Genomic DNA, 16,150 nt, shown 5'->3' with positions numbered 1-16,150 from the left:
AAGTTTAATGGACACCACTGAAACATCTCACGGCCCTGCACTACCCTATTTTTTAAACTGGTGCAAAGAAGCCTTTTTAGACTTAAATGTTACAAAGACTAAGGACATGTGCATTGATTTTAGACGTCACCTTCCAACTCCTGGAAAGACAATTATAGATGGAATAGAGGTTGAAATTGTTGAATCATACAAGTACTTGGGAGCCATCATTAATAACAAGTTGACCTTTGAACTAAACACACACATGATGAGTAAGAAAAGTCAGCAGCGTCTCTTCTGTCTGAGAAAGCTAGCTAAGTTTGAAGTGGACAGATCCCTGATGACATTGTTTTACAAATCTTTTATTCAGTCTATCTTTACCTTTTCATGTATTTGCTGGTATGCTTCTTTGAGTTTAAAAATGAAAAACAAATTAGCAACGGTAATAATAATAGGTAAAAATTCTCCTTTGTCCCCTCTGCTATCTCTCTGCTTAACTCTGGAAAGACTAGGTAACGTCAGCACATAAGGTACACTGGGGTTTAAGCTTTTAATGTTGTGGCATTTATTTATGCCATTTGGTTTGATACTGTATTTTAATTGATGTTGTCGTCTTTGTAGTCATGTACTGTGTGTCATTTTTTTGCTACTGCAGCAAAATGAATCGCCCCTTGGGGACAAATAAAAGGTTTTTGAACTTAAACTTGAACTTCATAGAACGCTCCAGGTTTTTTGCATAGCCCATCTACCGCTACTACCGTCTGGTCATGAGTCAATCAGTTGTTCCTGCACCGCGCAGCTTAGTATCTAGATGGAGACAGTCACAGAGGACAGAGTAACGGGAGGAAAATTCAACAGATAGCAGTTGGTTAGTCGGTTATACGTCGGTCTCAAGGTTTACCAGTTTACCAGTAAACGCAACATTTTGTCCCGTCTGTTGTCTGTTTTTCAGACAACAGCGGTGACCAGTGCTAGTTGGTGCTAGTAGCGTCTATTAGCTGTTAACTCCTCTAGGACGCACCGGTGCTAATGTCCTCGCATCCGCTGCAATGCTGTTTATATGGATATGGTTTAATATTGCGTTACATGACCCATTTCGTCTGTGTTGAATCTCTCCTCTACTCGCTCTCCTCTTACTGTCCGCATCTGGCCACACAGCGCCGGTCCACACTTCTGACGTTTGTCTACAGTTTAAATTTTTTATTAACACAGCTGTATATTGTTAAGTATGAGAGACAACCTGTATTTGTACCAGTGTTTCTTGCGCTTAACTCTGCTATCGTGGCCGCCACGGCAAAGAACACAGAAGAAATTATTGAAAGCAACTAACTGCAGTTGGTAGAGTAACAGCGTGTGAGACGGAGCAGCTGTACCTGGACCTGGGCCAAAGATGTTACCCATTGCGAGAATATCATAGTTCATAAAAATGCAGCGCAGTGAAGATACAGACGTTTCATACAAACGACGTGTATCCGCCATTCAACCCGACCCGTTCATAATGAGTCAGCCGTCTCTCTGTGAGTAGCGTCCATCACACTCCCTCTCCCAGTTATAAATAGCCTACATGACGATAAATTTGTTTTGGTTAAAATCAACAAATAATCGTGAGAATAATCGCGATCAAATTTTGATCAAAATAATCTGGATTTTTATTTTGGCCAGCCCTACTGTATATATACATATTTAAGGAAGGAAGGAAGCACATGTTGAACATGGAGAAGTTATAGTGCATTTCACACTGAAAAAAAAAGGCTCGTTCCAGACATGCTCTGAGGAACAGAGGACTTTGATTAAAAAGTTGATATGAGAGGGGAAAACACATAAAGGCGTACAGAAGATTATAAGCTGCTCTGCCAAAATGATTTCAAATGCCTTGAAATTACATCCAAAGCCTGACTGACATGGAAAACAACCAAAGGACACATTGACTGGCCAAAGGAGAAATGGAACAACATTCTAGGGACTGATGAGAGGTAAACTGTTCTTTTTGGGTCTAGGAGCCGCAGACAGTTTGTCCTCCGACCCGCCTGCACTGAAATCAAGCCCCAGTCCACTGTGAAGACAGTAAAGCATGGTGGTTATGGGATGTTTCTCATACTGTGGTGTTGGGCTTGTTTATCACATACCAGGGATCATGGATCAGTTTCAATACATTAGAATACTTGGAGTTAGTAAGGCGCCATGGTGGAGCGAGCTAAGTAAAACCAGAAGCATCGTTCACAGAATGTCTGTCCAAGTTTGACTGCTGCATTACCATTGTTACGCTTTGTGTATGTGTGTTAATAAAGTTTGGATTGAATATCTGTGTGGCCTTTTTGTTGCTGGCCTTGACCTGCTCTCTATGGAAAGACCCGGGAGATACAATGAGGAAAATAAGTATTTGAACACTACTTTTTTGCAAGTTATCCCACTTAGAAATCATGGAGGGTCTGAAATTGTCATCGTAGGTGCATGTCCACTGTGAGAGACATTATCTAAAAAAAATACAGAAATAACAATATTTGATTTTTTAACTATTCATTTGAATGATACAGCTGTAAATAAGTATTTGATTACCTGTCTATCAGCTACAATTCTGACCCTCAAAGACCTGTTAGTCTGCCTTCAAAATGTCCACCTCCACTTCATTTATTATCCTACATTAGATGCACCTGTTTGAGGTTGTTAACTGCATAAAGACACCTGTCCACCCCATACAATCAGTAAGAATCCAACTACTAACATGGCCAAGACCAAAGAGCTGTCCAAAGACACTAGAGACAAAATTGTACACCTCCATAAGGCTGGAAAGGACTACGGGGACATGTCCAAGCAGCTTGGTGAAAAAAGGTCCACTGTTGGAGCAATCATTAGAAAATGGAAGAAGCTAAACATGACTGTCAATCTCCCTCGGACTGGGGCTCCATGCAAGATCTCACCTCGTGGGGTCTCAATGATCCCAAGAAAGGTGAGAAATCCGCCCAGAACTACACTGGGGGAGCTGGTCCAGGACCTGAAAAGAGCTGGGACCACCATTTCCAGGGTTACTGTTGGTAACACACTAAGACGTCATGGTTTGAAATCATACATGGCACGGAAGGTTCCCCTGCTTAAACCAGCACATGTCAAGGCCCGTCTTAAGTCTGCCAACAACCATGTGGATGATCCAGAGGAGTCATGGGAGAAAGTCATGTGGTCAGATGAGACCAGCATACAACTTTTTGGTCATAATTCCACTAACTTGTGTTTGGAGGAAGAAGAATGATGAGGACCATCCCCAAGAACACAATCCCTACTGTGAAGCATGGGGGGGTAGCATCATGCTTTGGGGGTGGTATTCTGCACATGGGACAGGGCGACTGCACTGTATTAAGGAGAGGAGGACCGGGGCCATGTATTGTGAGATTTTGGGGAACAACCTCCTTCCCTCAGTTAGAGAGATTGATCTAGAGAAGAACTCTGTGGAGGAGTGGGCCAAAATCCCTTTGGCAGGGTGTGCAAACCTGGTGAAAAACTACAGGAAACGTTTGACCTCTGTGATTGCATACAAGGCTACTGTACCAAATATTAATATTGATTTTCTCAAGTGTTCAAATACTTATTTGCAGCTGTATCACATAAATAAATAGTTAAAAAATCATACATTGTGATTTCTGGATTATGTTTTTTAGATTATGTCTCCCACAGTGGACATGCACCTTTCAGACCCCTCCATGATTTCTATGTGGGAGAAGTTGCAAACTAGCAGATTGTTCGAATACTTCTTTTCCTCACTGTAAATACTGCAATGCTGTAATGAAACAAGAAAGTGTGGCAGATGATGGTGGACCACCTGAATGCGTAAGCAGTCTACAAATATAATATGAGCACTTTAAAAGTTGGCAGAAGATAATGTTACTCAGGAAATTACTATTAAGATAAAATAAAAACACCTATCTACAATGCTAGAATATGATGCACAGCCTACATACCTCCCTCTAACTCTGTCTCTCTCTTGGACTCTGAAATCTAGAAACTATAAAAATAATGAAATTGATCAACTAAATGTCCACTGTATACATGACTGTAATAGTGTATTCATCAGTTTAAAAAACAGCTAAATATAATAGCATAAAGTAATAATATATAAAAACCATTGAGGTGTCTTTTCTCCTCACCCCAGGATGGCAGGAGTCTGTTCATTCTGTGAATGGGGGGTGACAAAAACCCCTCCCTCCTTGCCGTGACCTTTTTGACCGAGCACCCAAACACACATCCCTACTGGACTATTTCCTGCCATTAAACCTCTCGCACATTACCACTCAATCATCATGGTACACTTTCACTTTAATAACCTGTATGGCACCACACCCTCTTTTCTCCCTCAAACATTTACCATAACTCACAGGGAGGGGGGGGGGGGACTTCTAGCAACCATAACCTTCTATGCATCAGTGGCCTCCCATTAAACCACTTCCTCAATTGATTGCACACAGCTTCTTTTGCATTGTGGCCAAATATAACTTTACCTGCTGATATTCTATAATCATGTCTACAACAAAAGAAATATCTCAACACAATATGCATTTATGATCATTAAATGAATAAATCAGAGCCTATGTCGCCTAGTCAAAGTGTAGGACTAACTACCTGTTTTAAAACTGCATCAACAGCTTATAATGTCTCGTTTTTACTTTATTGGCCTACATGAAATAACTAATAACAAATATGAGTTGATATGTGTGAAACATTACAATTTACCAACACATGAATTGATAATTGTGAATGTGGGATCTTCCAGCTGGTCACCCTAAAATGCACCAGAATGCGGGAAATCACATTTACAAAATTCAAAAGGACCCCAGAACCCCCCCCCCCCGAGCACAAACTGCCCCACCGAGAATATTTTTCACCAGCCGCCACTGTGATATAATAACATAAACAAAAACCCTTGAGTTGTCCTCATCCTATTGTTTCATGAGTGTACAGTAGTCTCCGCTACATAGTTACTGGTCCAGTGAACTAAGACTATAAATAAGGAGGATTGGACAGTATAATTGTAGAATCATCCCAAATTATAGTCCCGGTTTATTGGACAGAACGTACACTGTGTGGAAAAGTGATATACTGTTATTCTCATGAATCCAAAAAGAAATAAATGATGTAAAGAGATGTGCTGGTCTCTGGCCAGTCTGCCGCTGTTAGAACCGTTATAGAAACACGTGTAGAGGACGTTATATATTATCCTTCAATACTGACTCATTAAGAACTGTATCAGTCTTTGCTAATGATCTCAACAATTCTCATACTATATTCACTACAGACTTCTAACAACAATATGACCGGCAGTTTATTAGTCTTCATAGATGACTGTCACATGAATATTTATTTAAATAATGAGCACAATGTTAAAACAATATCAGGACTTAACTGAACAGCAGAATGCTCTCGTTGTATATTAATTCAGGCTAATAATAACAATAAGAAGGTAAAAGCACCGCTGAGTGAACAAAGGCTGTTAGCCTGTCTGTTAGCCTTGTTTATACATCCAGAAACCCTGGAAAACCCCGGCCTAATCCACTATCTAGGTCTTGTGAATAGGCCTCCTAGTTTAGACTTGTTGTTGATTCCTGAACACTGACCTGAACATGGCTGGTACCAGAGACCGGGCCTGCTGCTGGTCCTCTAGGGACCTGGTTCGTCCACTGCTCCGGGTCCTGGTCCTCCTCCATTCCTCTATTGTACTAAAATCCAGCAGATCTCCACTGTGGCAGCTGGACTAACTCTGGATTCTGTTGAGTACAAATCAAAGCAGGCAGAGATATTCAGATGCTTTCCTCACATCCACAGGGTCTGATAATGTGCTTGGTGTTGGTGTCCACCTAGTCCTGGTCTTCCTGGGGGGGGGGGGGGGGGCAAACCAACTCAACCAGTTCTACAATAGCTTTGATTGCCCTGTTTCTGCTGCAATGGCCTGCCCAGCCCCCAGACGTTCTGACAAAAATCCAGTTAATCAACTTTCTAGTCTCTAAGTCTAGTCACCAGGGACACCAGGGGTCGGAGACAGAAGGTTACTTCTGTTTGGGTACTTTTGCTGGCAGCAATCTTATCTATCTTAACTCTGACATTAGCTTTGACTTGACTGTTGAATTCAGTAAGTGCTACTTGTTGGGGTAGTTGAACATGACAATGCTACAGACTAACTGAAGATGGATGTCATTGTAATCACATTCAGGTCATCTCAAATGGAGACACTGATGATTATTGTGTTCATAAGTGCTTCTCTTTGGGGTTGTCTTGGTTGTGAGTTCATCATCAGACACTAACACATGCAGAGCAAGTACATTTCAGCAGTTGTCCACTGCTGGCTAAATAAATAAAAGAATGGGGGTTTTGGAATAGATATTCAGCACTAACTGGTACTTTCTAATGCTGAATGAGCTCTATCTGGAGGAAAAAGGAGTTGCCCCAAAGAAAGTTATTGGACTCTAATTGACCACTCATAGACTGTTAATGGCATACATTGGGATGATGGTTGTCTATTCATGAAGCCATTCATTACTTACACTAGACAAGACCACTGAAACTTGATCAAAAAGAAGGTGGAGTTGAGTGGAAATGGCTGCATTCAATATTTAAGACAGCAAGTCTGTGTAATGAACCACTTCCACTGCTTCTATATCAAAACAGAAGATGGTAGCAAACCAATGACACATCACATTATACTAAATCCCAGTTGTGCTTTCATGAACAATATTATATTATCTCATAGGTACTGGAAGCCACCTGTCTCCACCAATGCATCGCATAACATTTATTTTCAGTCTAAATGCCCAGATGTGTTACAAAGATGTCGTTGTAATCACATTCAGGTCATCTCAAATGGAGACACTGATGATTATTGTGTTCATAAGTGCTTCTCTGTGGGGTTGTCTTGGTAGTGAGTTCATCAGATGTGTTACAAAACTTGCAGTGGACAATGGTGGTATAGTGGTGGGCATAGCTGCCTTCTAAGCAGTTGCCCTGGGTTGGATTTCCAGCAATTGCAGCTTTCTTGAGTGATGTTACTTGCTTTATTTGTCAAGAAGTCAGCCGAAAGGTTACTTGCCCAACCCGATTTGATAAAACATTAGATCTCTGTTATTGTACAAACAAGGCAGCATATCAATCAATTAAGCTCCCTCCAAGAGAATCCACAGACACAGTCAGCGCACTACGATTTGCCCTTTGCCCGTGTTCTGGTATTAATAATCCAATTGAATATTGACTTGCTTCCTGCTTCTTACAGTGCAGACGCCTTGCTGCTTGCTCCTGCCTCTGCTTGCATATTTTTGCTGATAATCTTGCTTTTCCTCTGAGAGAAACTATAAGAATTGGATGCTTATAAATCACTGGACTACATACTTTTAAATTTTTCTGTGTGAGCGGGGCCTACCAATAGCTCAAGCCTGTCCTACAATGACTTTAGCTAAGACTTTTGTTGGGCTTGCTGTTTGGCCAAGCCTTTTTTACTTACAAATACAAACTGCTAAATTCTTTATTCCCAATATCAACTCTCAGACATTAGTTCAAGATGAAAATACTAGTTGTCAGAAGTGGGATTTGAACCCACGCCTCCAGTGGAGACTGCGACCTGAACGCAGCGCCTTGGACCGCTCGGCCATCCTGACTGATCTAACTGATATTATTATTATAATATTATATTATATTAAAATAATTTTTATCATGATATAGTAGGTTCTCAGTCATCCATGTCATGGTTAACAAGGGAAGGTTTCTCAACTGTCAGCCCAAATATATGGAGACATGGAGACATGGAAGAAAGTCACCAGGGTGGCAATGTGCTTGACAATGGCAATACATTGCACCGGATGTGAAGGCAATGTGATGTGATTATGGGATTACAAGATTGAATTCAAAGCGTTCTTGAGTTAATCTTCCACTTTTTTGCCTTTTTACGTACGTAACTACAGCTCTGATTTAACAGAGGACCAATGTCAGAGATCGTACGGATCTCTCTGCAGACTTTCACCAGCTAAATACCAATTCCCATACCGGGAGTTGAACCAGGGCCACCTGGGTGAAAACCAGGGATTTCCTTACTATTAGAAGTCTTTAAGAGCAGCACCAAGACCTTTTGGACACCACTTAGGCCAAATGAATGTAAAATCAAACTAACTGAAAGCTTTCTCAGATGTACTGATTGTAGTCTCCAGAGGACTCCTTAAGAATGTGTGTAAAGGTTATTTAGGTAGAATCCAGACTGCTAGACCATACGGGACTGACACGTTGAATAATAACAGTGATTTTATGAATACATCCATAGATATGCCAGGAACAGGGCACATAAATACATACATCACTTGTTGATAAAACACAGCAAGAAGTGCGGTCTGGCAGTCAGGATTCAGGTTTTCACCTTTTCTCCACCACCATGTCTAGTTAAAGTTTTACAATAGATGTTTGAACATGGGGACATATATTATGTCTATTTATTATCAATATATGAGCTAGGTTTGGGGACATGCATATTCGCCATAGGGTACATACAGCTCTAATTTAATACAGGACCAATGACACAGATCTTACAAATCTTGCTGCAGACCTTGATCGGCTAGATACCAATTCCCATACCGGGAGTTGAACCCGGGCCACCTGGGTGAAAACCAGGAGTCCTAACCGCCAGACCATATGGGACTGGCTAAATATTAATAACAAGGATTTCATGAATCAATTCACAGTCTGGCTGGAAACAGGCCTTCTCTTGAACCTGAATGAAGAAGCTTCTTATGTAAGTTTTATCTTGAAGCTTTTGAGTGTTCTTTAGGTTTTTATCTGCTTTAACTATTACCGGACAGCGGGGGCACGGAGCAGAGCAGAGCGGCCGTTAGGGAGGAATCCTCCTCCGTGTTCAGCTCCATTTTGAACCTGTAAGCTTACTTTAAACCAGATGTGGAAAGTTGAAAGGTTGATCTTTTTCACCTGTGCTGTGGCTTAAAAACAGGTTCCACTGAGATTTGAACTTAAATCGCTGGATTCAGAGCCCTGAGTGCTAACCATTACACCATGGAACCTTTCAAAGTGCTGCTAGTGTTTGCTTGGTAGTTTCTTTCATAATATCCTCATGTGTGATATTGAAGGCACCAAAAAATCACTGAGCGGGAGCTCGATCTTTAAGCAACTCAAGGTCTGTTCCACAAGTTGTTAAGTTGTGGGTTCAACTCCCGGTATGAGAATTTTCAGCTGGCAAAGACGAACTCTAGTCCTGCATGAATAAAAACTGTCCTTCTCTACATCATCTGAATGTTGCCAATGCAGGTTCTCCCAGCAAAACAACCTGCTCTAACTCCATGTTATCTGCCATTGGTCCAGGGTTTTCCTTACTATTAGAAGTCTTTAGGAGCAGCACCCAAGACCTTTTTGGCACCACTTAAGCCAAATGAATGTAAAATCAAACTAACGGAAAGCTTTCTCAGATGTACTGATTGTAGTCTCCAGAGGACTCCTTAATAATATGTGTAAAGGTTATTTAGGCAGAATCCAGACTGCTAGACCATATGGGACTGACACGTTGAATAATAACAGTGATTTTATGAATACATAAATATATATGATATGCCAGGAACAGGGAACATAAATACATACATCACTTGTTGATAAAAAACAGCAATAAGTCCAGTCCGGCAGTAAGGATTCAAGTTTTCAACGCCACCCTGTCCAGTTATAGTTTTATGAGATTTGATTTTAGAGATGCATATCATGTCTAGTTATTAGCATTATATGGTTTTTGACACATGCTTATCTGGGCATAGGGCAACTACAGCTCTGATTATACAGTACTGATCTCGCTGCAGATCTTCACCGGCTAAATACCAATTCCCATACCGGGAGTTGAACCCGGGCCACCTGGGTGAAAACCAGGAATCCTAACCGCTAGACCATATGGGAGTGATGACAAATTAATAACAGGGATTTCATGAATCAATTCATGGTCTGGCTGGAAACAGGCCTTCTGTTGAACATGAAGAAGCTTCTTAAGTAAGTTTCATCTTGAAGCTTTTGAGTGTTCTTTAGGTTTTTATCTGCTTTAACTATTACCGGACAGCGGGGGCACGGAGCAGAGCAGAGCGGCCGTTAGGGAGGAATCCTCCTCCGTGTTCAGCTCCATTTTGAACCTGTAAGCTTACTTTAAACCAGATGTGGAAAATTGAAAGGTTGATCTTTTTCACCTGTGCTGTGGCTTAAAAACAGGTTCCACTGAGATTTGAACTCAAATCGCTGGATTCAGAGCCCTGAGTGCTAACCATTACACCATGGAACCTTTCAAAGTGCTGCTAGTGTTTGCTTGGTAGTTTCTTTCATAATATCCTCATGTGTGATATTGAAGGCACCAAAAAATCACAAAAAATCAGAGAGCATTCAGGGTATGTAGCTCAGTGGTAGAGCGCATGCTTCGCATGTATGAAGCCCCGGGTTCAATCCCCGGTATCTCCAGCAAGTGTTATTTTCCCTACTATAAAAGATCAGTTCTTGTTCTGAAAGAGAAAATGAAATAATGCAGCAGGAATTAAAACACAATAAAGTGGATGATTAACTTAACAAGTGCCTGCCAAAGTCCTGCTTTACTCAACAAGTGAGAAGGATTTGAGCAAATTTGTATAGCACAGTGTTGTGGGTTGTAGAGACCTTGTGTTTATGGTAATTAATGCAAAAATCAGTCTCAATGACCAGATGTGTTGCAAGATTTACAGTGAACATTCCATTGTCCAGTGATGGTGGTATAGTGGTGAGCATAGCTGCCTTCCAAGCAAATGACCGGTGTTGGATTCCCAGCCATCGCAGTAGCTTTCTTTGAGTGGTTTTACTTTTTAACTTTGATATATACAATATCAGTGCAAGCATTTTGCCCAGGTTTGATTTCCAGCCACCACCAGGTTTTGAAGCCATACACAACATTGACATTACATATTTCACCCAGGTTTCTTCTATTATTCCGTGATCTCACAAAAAAGTCAAAAAAATCAGAAAATCTTCAGGGGCTGTAGCTCAGTGATAGAGCACATTTTGAGTCTCAATGCCCAGATGTGTTACAAGATTTTCAGTGAGTATTGTGCTGTCCAGTGATGGTGGTATAGTGGTAAACATAGCTTCCTTTCCAGCTGTTGACCTGGGTTTTATTCCCAGCCATCGCAATGGTTTTCATTGTGTGGTTACTTGTTTTATTTGTCAAGAAGTAACCAGAAAGGATACTTGCACAACCTGATTTGATAAAATATTAGATCTCTGAAAAAGGCATAAATAAGGTAGCATATCAATCAATCAAGCTGCCTCCATGAGGATCCACAGACACAGGCAGTGCACTACGATTTGCACTTTGCCCGTGTCTGGTAACTACTACCAACCAATTGAAAAGTTTATGAACAGAGCAGAAAGCAGCAGAAAGGTGTGTTATCTTTCGACTATGATTTATATCGTAGCAGTGGAATCATTTATCCCAGGTTTGATTTCCAGCCACAGCAGTTCCATTTACAGGTTTTGAAGCCATATACAACATTAACATTACATGTTTTACCCAGGTTTCTTCTTTTATTCAGTGATATTTCAATTTCCTTGCGGGAGTCATCCCAAAAGCATTAATGAAGATAAGTCTAAGTCTATCTCAGAAAAAGGTTTTAAAAATCTGAAAATCTTCAGGGGATGTAGCTCAGTGGTAGAGCACATGCTTTCCATGTATGCGGACCTGGCATCTCCAGCAGGTATTATGGTAGAGTCTTTAAAAGAGCTGCAGAAGATATTACCTCCTGTGGTAATCTGACTGGTAGGGTTATAGAACGTAGTGGTAGACTAAGACCTCCTGTGGTAATCTGACTGGTAGACAGCACAACAAGCACGTTAAACATACATGTTTTACTTGCTATTTTACAGTGTTTATGTACTTGTACTGTGGTATATGTATTGTGTTATGCTGCAGTTTTTATGGGTGTTACATATTATGAACACTGTAGTTTCCATTTTTATGGAAGAAATAAACTTGACATGCCATTAAGTTTGCTCTTCAACAGGCAGAGACATTTCACTTCAGACACTTAACAGATGCTTGTTAACAGCCTGGACATAGACTTAATGCAAATACAAAGCATAGGAAGTAGCAGAGGATGGTTTCAGTCCATCGACCCCTGGGTTATGGGCCCAGCACGCTTCCGCAGCGCCACTCTGCTCTGGATGGCTCAAACAAAAGAAATAGTAATTAACTATGATTTTACACGCGCCGAAAGCGGGACTAATGTGCGACGCAAACTTCTACACAATTCAGTGTAATAATAATCTAATTCAGAGCAAAATACCGTAGGGTGCCTGCCACGTCCACACGTGGTGCTGCTCCTCGGTGAATGAGACACTACTCTCTGAGAGAGAAGCTCCGATTTCTCCTGTTGCCAGAGTCTTAGGTAAGCAAAATAATTTATCTCGTAAGAGACTGTTGTTCTTGCACATAACCGTGTTCCTGTTGCTCCTCACACAGAAAGTGAAATTACGTAGTAAATGTCTGGTCTTGACATGTTTACAACTTGATCGTGTTTTTTCAGCATATTATTTAGGTAGTTTGTTTCCCCATCCTGTATATGTTCAAATATTTGTTCTTTTAATCCTATTATTATTATTTTTTCATGTATATTGTACGTATATTTCATTTATATTTTTAGTCTGTACTGTGTGACTGTTGTACGCTGCTGTAACACTATAATTTCTTTTTTTTGGATCAATATCTATCTATCTATCTATCTATCTATCTATCTATCTATCTATCTATCTATCTATCTATCTATCAAACTCATCGAAGCCAGAGCCAGAGGAGTTTGGGGAGTTTGGAGAAAGGGCATGTGATGAAAGAGAGGGCTCTGACACAGAGAGGGATATTCCAGAGGGTGAGGAGGATGAAGAAGAGAGTGAGGAGGATGAAGAAAACATAAATGGGACAGAGAGAGGAACAGCCAGAGGGACAGCAAGTGGATCCATGTGGATCAAGTACTGCACCATCAGGTTTGTGATGAAGAAGGTTCTTACTATTTTCAAAGCAGTGCAATTACAATTTCATTGTAGGTCTGCTGTGTCCTTAAAATGGTGCTTTCTGCTGGAAAAAATCTTTTTTTTTTGTCAATACGGCTCTGTTTTTTTTTTTAAGTACTTGCTTGGCCTATATTTTGAAATGGATGCAGGTATACAGTACATGCGTACAGTTGTATGTATGCGTTTAGGAACCCATGCTGAAGATGACTAAAAGGAGGAATTAAAAAAATTATCTTTTGGAAATTGATCTTAATGCGTTAATTTAATAAAAAGGAAAAATCCAAACTTTAAGGACACCGTCTGCTTTGTCCAGCAATGGTGGTATAGTGGTGAGCATAGCTGCCTTCCAAGCAGTTGACCTGGGTTCCATAGCAGTAGTTTTCGTTGTGTGGTTACTTGCTTTATTTGTCACAAAGTAACCAGAAAGGTTACTTGCCCAACCCAATTGGAAAAAATATTAGATCTCTGTTATGGTACAAATAAGGGAGCATCAATCAATCAAGCTGCCTCCATGAGGATCCACAGACACAGGCAGTGAACTACAATTTGCAATTTGTTTAGAGTTTATGAACATTTGAGCAAACATATACAGTGCTGCTTTTCAGGTTGTTGTGGCCGAGTGGTTAAGGCGATGGACTAGATATCCATTGGGGTCTCCCCTTGCAGGTTCAAATCCTGCAGACAACGAGAGGCATTCTTTAAGAGTGGCAGCAAACAAATGACACCTCACGGTTTACCAAGTTGCAGATGTGCCTTCACAAACAATATTGTGTTATCTCATAGGTACTGGAAGCCACCAATGTGTTTCTTGTCTTTGTTACAAGATTTGCAGTGAACGTTGTATTGTCCACTAGAAAGACAACAGGTGTGTTACTTTTTGACTATGATTTATACCATTAGCAGTGCAATTATTTTGCCCAGGTTTGATTTCCATCCACCGCAGTTGCATTTACAGGTTTTGAAGTCATATACAACATTAACATTACATGTTTTACCCAGGTTTCTTCTTTTATTCAGTGATATTTCAATATCCTTGTGGGAGTCATCCCAAAAGGATTAAGTCTAAGTCTATCTCAGGAAAAAGAAAAAAAAAATCTGAAAATCTTCAGGGGATGTAGCTATTGTCTTTTTCCTTGCGAAGGTTTTTTTTTCCAATAACATTTATAAGCATACCGTTAGTTACGGTGCCTGTGTTTGTCATGATGTGGAGAACTGGTACTTGCATGTAGTGTGGCCGAGCGGTCTAAGGCGCTGGATTAAGGATTCAGTGTCTCTGGAGGTGTGGGTTCAAATCCCACCACTGCCATCTACATTTATTACACAGCTGGAAGCCAACCAATGTGGTCTCTTACAGCTGTATCAATGGGCTGAACTTGGTGAAGTAATTAGAATCATCCATCAATCACCTTGCTGAGATTGTTCCTTGATAACCTGAGGTTCAACGATTGGTGAAACCTTCCTTTCCAGCACTTTGGAGTAGAAAATCAACAAATAATTGTGATTAATCGTGATCTCCATATTGATCAAAGTATTTGTCGTTATCATTTTGGCCATAAACATGCAGCTCAAAGAGATTTTATCAAACCAGGTTGGGCAAGTAACCTTTCTGCTGACTTCTTGTAAAAATAGCAACTAACACAACTCAAAGAAAGCTACTGCGATGGCTGGGAATCGAATCCAGGTCAACTGCTTGGAAGGCAGCTATGCTCACCACTATACCACCATCGCTGGGCAGCACTTTTCCACTCCAAATCTTGTAATACATTTGGGTATTGAGACTGGAAATGCGCTCTATCACTGAAAGTCCCTCCAGGGGGGGTCCTGTGTTATCACAATCAACGGAATGGGAAGTTCGTATGACAGTGCTGGGTACCTTCGATAGCTCAGTTGGTAGAGCGGAGGACTGTAGAGGCATAAAGCTGAAATCCTTAGGTTGCTGGTTCAACTCCGGTTTGCCGGGACATAACATAAAACAAAAAAAAGAGGTGGGGTAGATATGAGCGCAGAAATCCTTTTACGACAGGCTTTACGTAATATTCATGAAACGTTCGTATCACACCAATCAGAGCGTAAGAATGATCGTACATTGATAAATGCAGCGGCTGGAAAGCGACTTGATTTTGCCACTAAGAAGTGATAGTAGTATTGTGATGAATTTGCCTCGCGCGTGACACTCTTTTCCATCATATTCCATAAATAAACCAGATTATTCAATCCATTCCTCTACTTAAATGCAAAGTAGTCTCATCCAGGACCTATCGCACCCTAAGCGAGAATCATAAACCTAGACCAATGAACAAGGAGAGCCATGTCCTGCTCATTGTTCCTCATATCTTTTCACAGTTTTTTTCTATTGCGTGCAGTTGAAGCAGGATATGAAAATTGCCAACATGCTGTACTACAATTGTGCTGGCTCCTAATCTGGGTTAATTTAACAATAAACTGGATTTTAAAGTACAGATTAGGGTTGGAACAGCACCTTGCTTCAGGGCTCGTCCGGGAGTTAAACCCGGGACCTCTCGCACCCGAAGCGAGAATCATACCCCTAGACCAGTGATTTTCAAACTTTTTTGAGCCACGGCACACTTTTTACACTTACAAAATTCTGGGGCACACCACCAACCAAAATTACACTCTAACACAATACATACAATACATATAGTTAATAATATAGTTTCTAAATGTATTTATACTCACTTAGTGTGAAACCTGGGCCTGTTTCGATGAACACAAAATAGATATCCTGGCAGGAATGGTAGAAAGACACGAAGCTCTTCCTCAACAGCTCTCAGTCTCTCTCTGTTTTTCGTTTTTATCGCAGTCAAGCTTGAGAAGCTCAGCTCACATAGATATGTGGTTGAAAACGGGAGCAATGTCAAAATAGCTTTGTTGGCCAGAATGGGGAACTCCTTGGCAACAGATAACCAAAAACTGTCCAAAGGAAGATCAGCAAAGTTTAGCTTTAAACCACGATCTTGTTTCAGTTCAATGAGTTCCTCTTGCTCCTTTAAAGTCATGTCCTTTCCAGCAACGGACGCTGAGCTGTATGGGTCCCTAACCCAGTCAAGGGATTCTGTGAAGGCTGAAGAGAAATAAAATGACATCTTCTCCTCAAGAGTTTTCAAATGTGTGCCAATCACCTCGCACA

At 40.8% G+C, this 16,150-nt stretch overlaps 1 protein-coding gene, 4 non-coding genes and 1 pseudogene across 5 annotated transcripts in view; 3 read left to right on the top strand and 3 right to left on the bottom strand.

The window, feature by feature from the left end:
• LOC116672880 (NACHT, LRR and PYD domains-containing protein 12) overlaps positions 1–16,150 on the top strand; it is a 769,761-nt gene that overhangs the window by 598,948 nt on the left and 154,663 nt on the right. The window lies entirely within an intron of this gene.
• Positions 1–16,150, top strand: part of LOC116672882 (zinc finger protein 271-like) — a 643,109-nt pseudogene that overhangs the window by 562,569 nt on the left and 64,390 nt on the right.
• trnal-cag (transfer RNA leucine (anticodon CAG)) lies at positions 7,525–7,607 on the bottom strand. Its single transcript has one exon. It is a non-coding gene; the product is annotated as a tRNA-Leu (tRNA).
• Positions 8,563–8,634, bottom strand: trnae-uuc (transfer RNA glutamic acid (anticodon UUC)). Its single transcript has one exon. It is a non-coding gene; the product is annotated as a tRNA-Glu (tRNA).
• trnae-uuc (transfer RNA glutamic acid (anticodon UUC)) lies at positions 9,814–9,885 on the bottom strand. The gene has a single exon. It is a non-coding gene; the product is annotated as a tRNA-Glu (tRNA).
• trnaa-cgc (transfer RNA alanine (anticodon CGC)) lies at positions 10,360–10,431 on the top strand. Its single transcript has one exon. It is a non-coding gene; the product is annotated as a tRNA-Ala (tRNA).

The sequence above is a fragment of the Etheostoma spectabile genome, chromosome 23 (assembly GCF_008692095.1).
Source record: "Etheostoma spectabile isolate EspeVRDwgs_2016 chromosome 23, UIUC_Espe_1.0, whole genome shotgun sequence".
In the NCBI taxonomy this organism is placed as follows: domain Eukaryota; kingdom Metazoa; phylum Chordata; class Actinopteri; order Perciformes; family Percidae; genus Etheostoma; species Etheostoma spectabile.
Note: the sequence above shows the minus strand (reverse complement) of the source record. Positions and strands in the feature narration are given on the sequence as shown.